This window comes from Haliotis rufescens, unplaced genomic scaffold (genome assembly GCF_023055435.1).
Source record: "Haliotis rufescens isolate VD_foot unplaced genomic scaffold, xgHalRufe1.0.p SCAF_14, whole genome shotgun sequence".
Lineage (NCBI taxonomy): Eukaryota > Metazoa > Mollusca > Gastropoda > Lepetellida > Haliotidae > Haliotis > Haliotis rufescens.
This window is the reverse complement of record NW_025963824.1, coordinates 1,622,820-1,633,261: the sequence shown is the minus strand read 5'-3', so window position 1 is coordinate 1,633,261 and position 10,442 is coordinate 1,622,820. Positions and strand designations below refer to the sequence as shown.

General features: G+C 49.1%; 1 protein-coding gene across 1 annotated transcript in view; it reads left to right on the top strand.

Annotated features, from left to right (window-relative positions):
• Positions 1-980: 980 nt before the first annotated feature.
• Positions 981-10,442, top strand: part of LOC124122349 — a 36,974-nt gene continuing 27,512 nt past the window's right edge. The window contains exon 1 of the mRNA XM_048395629.1: positions 981-1,093. The gene's annotated coding sequence lies outside the window, so the exon portion shown is untranslated. The remainder of the gene's footprint in view (positions 1,094-10,442) is intronic.

Genomic DNA, 10,442 nt, shown 5'->3' with positions numbered 1-10,442 from the left:
AGTCTTATTGACATAACACAGTCTTGTGCATGTTGTGCCGGCATTTCGTTTACCCAGCCAAGTATTGGGCATACACACTGTTTATTTTCTCTGATAAAACACTGAAAACAATCACAAGTTTCATGTTAGGTAAATATTTCTATTTCCGAGGTCATTTATCGAAACACGACATGTTTTAACCTAGATAGCTTGACGTAACCAGTGCCGTATTTCGTTGCATAGAAAGTACAAATCATTATCCATTCTTGGATATTCCCCGTGTGTCGGTGAATGTCATCGCTATATACGATATCGAAACTAATATAAATTCTAGGAAACATTGTTTTTATTTAATAGTCCGACTTAAATGCAATGTAACTATGATCAAGTACGTTCATGGTAGGTCGGGTTACATCAGGTCCCCAGTGATCTTTGCTGGAGGGTAGAGATAACTAGTGACTTGGTAGGTTGTCTATCATCACAGCCCGACTACGTGGGGAGTCAGATTACATCAGGTCCCCAGTGATCTATGCTGGTCGGTAGAGGTAACTACTGACTTGGTAGGTTGTCTATCATCATCTATCTATCATAGGGGGTGGTCGGGTAGCCTACTGGTTAAAGCGTTCGCTCGTCACGCTGAAGACCCGGGTTTGATTCCCGACATGGGTACAATGTGTGAACTCCATTTCTGATGTTATATTGCTGGAATATTGCTAAAGCGGCGTAAAACCATACTCACTCACTCACTCGTCTTATTATAGACGTGGCAGACCCACTAATAGCAGAGAGAGTGACTGAGTATGGTTTTACGCCGCTTTTAGCAATATCCCAGGAATATCACGGCTGGGGACACCAGAAACAACAGTCAAAACAATCCGCACATAAACATGACTTGCATTCATGAACAAATAGGCCATGGAGATATTTCTATCTGGCATGACTCATGCGTTGACAATGCTATCTTTAGAACTGCAGGTACAAACCAGTTGTAATGTAAAGGCGCATATCACGAGGCCGTCACACACTGCATGTGAAGTGTTGTATCACTAGCGACGCGGTGTCCGCCATTTTGGTTGATATGTACTGTTTTTAGAGGATATCTATTAGCGCCAAGGTAAGTGATAAAACATTCATTGTGACAAAAACATATAATGTGCAAGGAGTTACGGTGTGACTGCCCGAGATGAATTAACTGTCAATATCAACGAAGACGGTTGTGATATTTCTGAGTGGTTACAGTTTGTTTTCAACCACCCACAAAAATACATGTGACGTCATATACGTGCATTAGAGAATCAGTGTGTAGCGGAGAGAAGGGGTACGGATAGTGATGGGGTAGGAGAGAGAGAGAGAGGGTGAGAGAGAGAGAGAGAGAGAGAGAGAGACAGACAGACAGACAGAAAGATAGAGAATGAGAGAGAGAGAATCGTTACATCCCTTTGTTTTCGGAAAGGGTAAATATGACCGGATTCGGCATTCTAAAGCTAATCCATTTAACTGATAGGACTGGCCGCTTACATGCCTCCCTCGATATGCAGCGTTGTGAACATTTGAAGTAAGTCAATCCATGTAGAGACATGTGCTATCAGACCTGTGTTACCCGACCTGCGTTAACCGACGTGTGGTTACCGGCGATATATATTCGTTGTAGTTGAATCACTCGGGGTACATGGTTTTTATGCGTCCACCGTTGGGTTTACTACCACTCGTCTCCGGCTCGCTATGTTTTGTACTGCCGAGGTCGTTTTGACACGACTGTTGTGATTGCCCAATGGACCTTCTGTTATCGGTATTCATATTACCAGACTGTCTTTATACGTTGAACAATGCTGTGTATAGGTGTTAGACGAGGAGCAATGTTGTGTCTAGAAGGTTCCTGGACTGATATGCCTATTTATTACCAACTGCAAGGAGTTGTGTGTGGATATGGGGACTCATATTTGCCAAATTATGTAACTCGTGATTATATAACAAGATGGCAGTGGTCAGTATCAAATACAAAAAAATACAGTGATGGTGGTATCGACAGCAGTCACGCTTCCGAGACCGGCCTACGTAGGAATCAGGGATACAGTGGTGATAGAGCGGTGACAGCAGTCAAGCTTCCGAGACGGGCCTTGGTAGGGATTCAGGGGTACAGTGGTGGTAGTGGCGACAGCTGTCAAGCTTCCGGGCCTAGCTAGGGATAGGGGGAAAGTGGTGGTAGCATCGACAGCAGTCAAGCTTCCGAGGCGTGCCTAGCTAGGAATGAGGGGTACAGTGGTGGTAGTGGCGACAGCTGTCACGCTTCCGACAAGGGCCTAGCTAGGGATAGGGGGAGAGTGGTGGTAGCATCGACAGCAGTCAAGCTTCCGAGGCGTGCCTAGCTAGGAATGAGGGGTACAGTGGTGGTAGTATCGACAGCAGTCAAGCTTCCGGGCCTAGCTAGGGATAGGGGGAAAGTGGTGGTAGCATCGACAGCAGTCAAGCTTCCGAGGTGGGCTTAGATAGGAATCAGGGGTACAGTGGTGGTAGCATCGACAGCAGTCAAGCTTACGAGACTGGCCTAGGTAGGGAATCAGGGGTACATTGGTGGTAGCATCGACAGCAGTCAAGCGTCCGAGGCGGGCCTAGGTAGGGAATCAGGGGTACATTGGTGGTAGCATCGACAGCAGTCAAGCGTCCGAGGCGGGCCTAGGTAGGAATCAGGGGCACAGTGGTGGTAGCGGCGACAGCAGTCAAGCTTCCAAGGCGGGCCTAGGTAGGGAATCAGGGGTACAGTGGTGGTAGCATCGACAGCAGTCAAGCTTCCGAGACGAGCTTAGGTAGGAATCATGGGTGCAGTGGTTGTACCGGCGACAGCAGTCAAGCTTCCAAGACGGTCATAGGTTGGAATCAGGGGTACAGTGGTGGTAGTATCGACAGCAGTCAAGCTTCCAAGACGGTCATAGGTTGGAATCAGGGGTACAGTGGTGGTAGCGGCGACAGCAGTCAAGCTTCCGAGGCGGGCGCAGCTAGGAATCAGGGGTACAGTGGTGGTAGTATCGACAGCAGTCAATCTTCCGGGCCTAGCTAGGGATAGGGGGAAAGTGGTGGTACCGGCGACAGCAGTCAAGCTTCCTAGACGGACCTAGTTAGGGATTCAGGGGAAAGGGGTGGTAGCATCGACAGCAGTCAACCTTCCGGGGCGGGCCTAGCTAGGAATCAGGGGTACAGTGGTGGTAGCGGCGACAGCAGTCAAGCTTCCGAGACGGGCCTAGGTAGGGATAGGGGGAAGTGGTGGTAGCATCGACAGCAGTCGAGATACCGAGGCGTGCCTTGCTAGGAATCAAGGGTACAGTAGTGTTAGCGGCGACAGCAGTCAAGCTTCCGAGACTGGCCTAGGTAGGGAATTAGGGGCATAGTAGTGTCAGCATCGATAGCAGTCAAGCTTCCGGGCCAAGCTAGGGATAGGGGGAAAGTGGTGGTAGCATCGACAGCAGTCAATCTTCCGGGTCTAGCTAGGAATCAGGGGTACTGTGGTGGTAGTGGCGACAGCAGTTAAGCTTTCCAGACGGGCCTAGGTAGCGATTCAGGGTTACAGTGGTGGTAGTGGCGACAACTGTCAAGCTTCCCAGACGGGCCTAGGCAGGGAATCATGGGTACAGTGGTGGTAGCATCGACAGCAGTCAAGCTACTGCGGCGTGCCTAGGTAGGGAATCAGGGGTACAGTGGTGGTAGTATCGACAGCAGTCAAGCTACTGAGGCTGGCCTAGGTAGGGAATCAGGGCTAGAGTGGTGGTAGCGGAGACAGCAGTCAAGCTTCCGAGACGGGCCTAGCTAGGGAATCAAGGGTACCAGTGGTGGTAGCGGCGGCAACAGTCAAGCTTCCGAGAAGGGCCTAGCTAGGGAATCAGAGGGACTGTAGTGGTAGCATCGACAGAAGTCAAGATTCTGAGGCGGGCCTTGGTAGGAATCAGGCGTACATTGGTGGTCGCGGCGACAGCAGTCAAGCTTCCGAGACGGGCCTAGGTAGGGAATCAGAGGGACAGTGGTTGTAGCATCGACAGCAGTCAAGCGTCCGAGGCGGGCCTAGGTAGGGAATCAAGGGTACAGTGGTGGTAGCATCGACAGCAGTCAAGCTTCCGAGACTTGGCTAGCTAGGGATAAGTGAAAAGTGGTGGTAGCATCGACAGCAGTCAAGCTTCCGAGACGGGCTTAGGTAGGAATCAGGGGTAAAGTGGTGGTACAGGCGACAGCAGTCAAGCTTCCGAGACGGTCATAGGTAGGGAATCAGGGGTACAGTGGTGGTAGCGGCGACAGCAGTCAAACTTCCGAGACGGGCCTAGGTAGGGATAGGGGGAAGTGGTGGTAGCATCGACAGCAGTCAAGATACCGAGGCGTGCCTTGCTAGGAATCAGGGGTACAGTAGTGTTAGCGGCGACAGCAGTCAAGCTTCCGAGACGGGCCTAGGTAGGGTTAGGGGGAAGTGGTGGTAGCATCGACAGCAGTCAAGCTTCCGAGACGGACCTAGTTAGGGATTCAGGGGAAAATGGTGGTAGCATCGACAGCGGTCAAGCTTCCGAGACGGACCTAGTTAGGGATTCAGGGGAAAGTGGTGTTAGCATCGACAGCAGTCAACCTTCCAAGGCGTGCCTAGCTAGGAATCAGGGGTACAGTAGTGTTAGCGGCGACAGCAGTCAAGCTTACGAGACTGGCCTAGGTAGGGAATTAGGGGCATAGTAGTGGTAGCATCGATAGCAGTCAAGCTTCCGGGCCAAGCTAGGGACAGGGGGAAAGTGGTGGTAGCATCGACAGCAGTCAATCTTCCGGGTCTAGCTAGGAATCAGGGGTACTGTGGTGGTAGTGGCGACAGCAGTTAAGCTTTCCAGACGGGCCTAGCTAGGGAATCAAGGGTACCAGTGGTGGTAGCGGCGGCAACAGTCAAGCTTCCGAGAAGGGCCTAGCTAGGGAATCAGAGGGACTGTAGTGGTAGCATCGACAGAAGTCAAGATTCTGAGGCGGGCCTTGGTAGGAATCAGGCGTACATTGGTGGTCGCGGCGACAGCAGTCAAGCTTCCGAGACGGTCCTAGGTAGGAATCAGGGGTACAATGGTGGTACAGGCGACAGCAGTCAAGCTTCCGAGGCGGGCCTAGGTAGGGAATTTGGGGTACAGTGGTGGTAGTATCGATAGTAGTCAAGCTTCCGGGCCCTCCTATGGATAGTTGGAAAGTGGTGTTAGTATCGACAGCAGTCAAGCTTCCGGGCCTAGCTAAAGATCAAGGGTACTGTGATGGTAGCGGCGACAGCAGTCAAGCTTCCGAGACGGGCTAGGTAGGGATAGGGGGAAAGTGGTGGTAGCATCGACAGCAGTCAAACTGCCGAGACGGGGCTAGCTAGGGATAGGGGGAAAGTGGTGATATCGGCGACATCAGTCAAGCTTCCGAGACGGGCCTAGGTAGCAATCAGGGGTACAGTGGTGGTAGAATCGATAGCAGTCAAGCTTCCGGGCCCTGCTAGGGATAGGGGGAAAGTGGTGGTAGTGGCGACAGCAGTCACGCTTCCGAGACGGGCCTAGGTAGGGAAGCAGGGGTACAGTGGTGGTAGCATCGACAGCAGTCAAGCTTCCGAGGCGGACCTAGGTAGGGAATTAGGGGTACAGTGGTGGTAGCATCGACAGCAGTCAAGCTTCTGAAGCGGACCTAGGTAGGGAATCAGAGGGACAGTGGTGGTAGCATCGACAGCAGTCAAGCTTCCGAGGCGGACCTAGGTAGGAATCAGGGGTACAGTGGTTGTAGCATCGACAGCAGTCAAGCTTCCGAGACGGTCCTAGGTAGGAATCAGGGGTACAATGGTGGTAACGGCGACAGCAGTCAAGCTTCCGAGACGGGGCTATCTAGGGATAGGGGTAAAGAGGTGGTAGCATCGACAGCAGTCAACCTTCCGAGGCGGGCCTAGGTAGGGATTCAGGGGTACAGTGGTGGTAGCGGCGACAGCAGTCAAGGTTCCGGGCCTAGCTAGGGAATCAGGGGGAAAGTGGTGGTAGCATCGACAGCAGTCAAGCTTCCGAGACGGGCCTAAGTAGCAATCAGGGATACAGTGGTGGTAGCATCGACAGCAGTCAAGCTTCAGAAACGGGCCTAGGTAGGAATCAGGGGTACTGTGGTTGTAGCATCGACAACAGTCAAGCTACTGAGGCGGGCCTAGGTAGGAATCAGGGGTACAGTGGTGGTAGCATCGACAGCAGTCAAGCTTCAGAAACGGGCCTAGGTAGGAATCAGGGGTACTGTGGTTGAAGCATCGACAACAGTCAAGCTACTGAGGCGGGCCTAGGTAGGGATATCAAGGGTACAGTGGTGGTAGAGTCGACAGCAGTCAAGCTTCCGAGGCGGGCCTAGTTCGGGAATCAGGGGTAATAAGTGGACCTCACCCGAACGCTGGTCCCGATGTAATGTAATGAGTGTGAGATACATAAACATATTGATTGTCCATTAGATACAGTCTAGCTCGCTGTTGGAAATTTCTACACGGTCCCTCAACGGTCTAGGGACATTGCAGAATATTCCACACCAGTCCACCGTATACCGGGCGTTCACGCTACACAAGTCTAAATATAGTATCAAAACTGTTGACAGTAAACAGTACCACATTCCTGACAACTAATTACTGTCCAAACACAAGATAATGAGCGTCTACCGAATCTCAACAGAAACAATGTAACACTCTTACTCTTATTGTTTACAACAAAATACACAGCCATATGACACTATGCGTATGAGTGAGGTGAGAATGGTTTTATGCCGCTTTTAGCAATATGCCAGCAATATCACAGCGGCGGACACCAGAAATGGGCTTCACACATTATACCCATGTCGGGAATCGAACCCGGGTCCACTGGGCTACCCGACCACCCCTATGCGTATGAATCGACAAGTAATATTTGTATTAAACATCACTGCAGTCCTTGTGTCTGGTGTATTATTCTGCTGTCTGTTGGTCACAGAACTAGTTCCAAAAGAATGCCCTTTCTTATTTTAAATCATGCTCTTGTGAAAGTGTACCAGTACTTTGATGCTGTTAGTAACTACAAATATATGAACATCAGTTATCTTAAGATATGAATGGAAATGTTGTTTGTTGTATCAGCTTCTACTCAACAACAACTGTGGAGATTTTGTCAGATCTTGACGGAGAGCGGTATCGAATCGAAGTAAACAATCTGATTTGAAGATTTAGGTGTATCTCCAAGTACATGACGGGGATTACGATGTCAATGACCACTTAATAAAAAAAAATTCTTAAATTCAGGAAGTTCATGTGTCCATACAAGCAAACATACCTTTCAATTGTCACCTTTATACATACTATGGAAAGAGAGAGAGAGAGAGAGAGAGAAAGAGAGAGAGAACGAGAGACATAATGATTACATCCCTTTGTTTTCTGAAAGGGTAAACATTACCAGATTCTACCCGACCTACATTAACCGGCGTGTGTTAACTGACATTTGCTACCCGATCTGCGTTAACCGACGTGTGTTAACCTATATTTGCTACCCGACCTGCGTTAACCGACGTGTGTTAACTGACATTTGCTACCCGACCTGCGTTAACCTACGTGTGTTAACTTACATTTGCTACCCGACCTGCGTTAACCGACGTGTGTTGCCTGACATTTGCTACCCGACCTGCGTTAACCGCCGTGTGTTAACCGACATTTGCTACTTGACCTGCGTTAACCGACGTGTGTTAACTGACATTTGCTACCCGACCTGCGTTAACCGACGTGTGTTACCTGACATTTGCTACCCGACCTGCGTAAACCGACGCGTGTTACCTGACATTTGCTACCCGACCTGTGTTAACCGACGTGTGTTAACCGACATTTGCTACCCAAACCTGCGTTAACCGACGTGTGTTAACCGACATTTGCTACCCGACCTGCGTTAACCGACGTGTGTTAACCGACATTTGCTACCCGAGCTGCGTTAACCGACGCGTGTTACCTGACATTTGCTACCCAATCCTGCGTAAACCGACGCGTGTTACCTGACATTTGCTACCCGACCTGTGTTAACCGACGTGTGTTAACCGACATTTGCTACCCAAACCTGCGTTAACCGACGTGTTAACCTACATTTGCTACCCGACCTGCGTTAACCGACCTGCGTTAACCGACGTGTGTTAACTGACATTTGTTACCCGACCTGCGTTAACCGACGTATGGTAACCGACATTTGCTACCCGACCTGCGTTAACCGCCGTGTGTTAACCGACATTTGCTACCCGACCTGCGTTAACCGCCGTGTGTTAACCGACATTTGCTACCCGACCTGCGTTAACCGACGTGTGTTAACCGACATTTGCTACCCGACCTGCGTTAACCGGCGTGTGTTAACCGACATTTGCTACCCGACCTGCGTTAACCGACGTGTGTTGCCTGACATTTGCTACCCGACCTGCGTTAACCAACCTGTGTTATCGGACATTTGCTACCCGACCTGCGTTAACCGACGTGTGTATTCGGACATTTGCTACCCGACCAGCGTTTACCGACGTGTGTTAATCAACATTTGCTACCTGATCTGCGTTAACCGACGTGTGTTAACCTACATTTGCTACCCGACCTGCGTTAACCGACATGTGTTAACCGACATTTGCTACCCGACCTGCGTTAACCAACGTGTGGTAACCGACATTTGTTACCCGATCTGCGTTGACCGACGTGTGTTAACCTACATTTGCTACCTGATCTGCATTAACCGACCTGCGTTAACCGACGCGTGTTACCTGACATTTGCTACCCGACCTGCCTAAACCGACGCGTGTTACCTGACATTTGCTACCCGACCTGTGTTAACCGACGTGTGTTAACCGACATTTGCTACCCAAACCTGCGTTAACCGACGTGTGTTAACCGACATTTGCTACCCAAAGCTGCGTTACCCGACGTGTGTTAACCGACATTTGCTACCCGAGCTGCGTTAACCGACGCGTGTTACCTGACATTTGCTACCCAATCCTGCGTAAACTGACGCGTGTTACCTGACATTTGCTACCCGACCTGTGTTAACCGACGTGTGTTAACCGACATTTGCTACCCAAACCTGCGTTAACCGACGTGTGTTAACCGACATTTGCTACCTGAGCTGCGTTAACCGACGCATGTTACCTGACATTTGCTACCCGACCTGAGTTAACCAACGTGTGTTAACCGACACTTCCTACCCGACCTGCGTTAACCGACGTGTGTTACCAGGCATTTGCTACCCGACCTGCGTTAACCAACTTTTGTTTACCAACATTTTGCTACTCGACCTGCGTTAACTGACGTGTGTTAACCAACATTTGCTACATGACCTGCATTAACCAACGCCTGTTAACCGACTTTTGCTACCCGACCTGCGTTAACCGACCTGTGTTACCTGACATTTGCTACCCGACCTGCATTAACTGACGTATGTTAACCGACACTTCCTACCCGACCTGCGTAAACCGACGTGTGTTAACTGACATTTGCTACCCGACCTGCGTTAACTGACGTGTGTTAACCGACACTTCCTACCCGACCTGCGTTAACCGACGTTTTTTAACCGACACTTCCTACCCGACCTTCGTTTACCGACGTGTGTTAACTGACATTTGCTGCCCGACCTGCGTTAACCGACGTGTGCTTACCGCCATCAAGAGAAACTTAAATTGCTCTCATCAATCCACAAACACCACAGTCTAGGGTATAAGATTTTGGAAACATTTTCTATCAACAATGTCTTATATATTTTCAAAAGATGAATATTATGATGAATTTCAACAGGAATGTCAATTGTGGTTTCGGTGAACAGGACCCAGTTATATGCCTGGTATTGTTTTCTGCAGTATGTATTTACTTTAGCAAAATGCGTTCCTTGTGAATTAAAACGAATTAAATCCTAATTTCACAGATAAACAAACGATTGGAAAAAGAAAAGAGAGGCGCTTGCTTACAAGGTTTGTGTGTATGCTATGTTTCAACAGAATATGATATGAGCAAAGACTAAACAAAACAGGAAATATTTTAACACATGTTAACCACACACACTACTAGAGAGTCGAAACTTGCACATGTGGTTCATCTGATTCATTTGAAACATTTAGGGATTGACTATGAAACAGAATGTATCATGCTTCATTCTGATCAGTCCGGAAGTGGTTTTGAAACTACATGGAAGTTAAACTTTGGTGATCACCTCACAATGAAACAATTGTTTGTTTAATTTTTCTCAAACCCGGCAATTTCAAGCACTGATTTCACTTAATGAATCACCGACACGAAACTCCGAGTTATTCGTGATATATAGGGCCTTAAACTATTAATTTACTCCGGAATAAACATCCATAATTCCTCGTAGCTCTGTGGCAATTTTATAATTGTTGACCGCACTGTGTCACCATGCCAGGACCGTTGGTCAACCGTTTTGAAAATCTGCATATCACAGTGTTTGAATATTTGATATAAAACGCTAGTTATA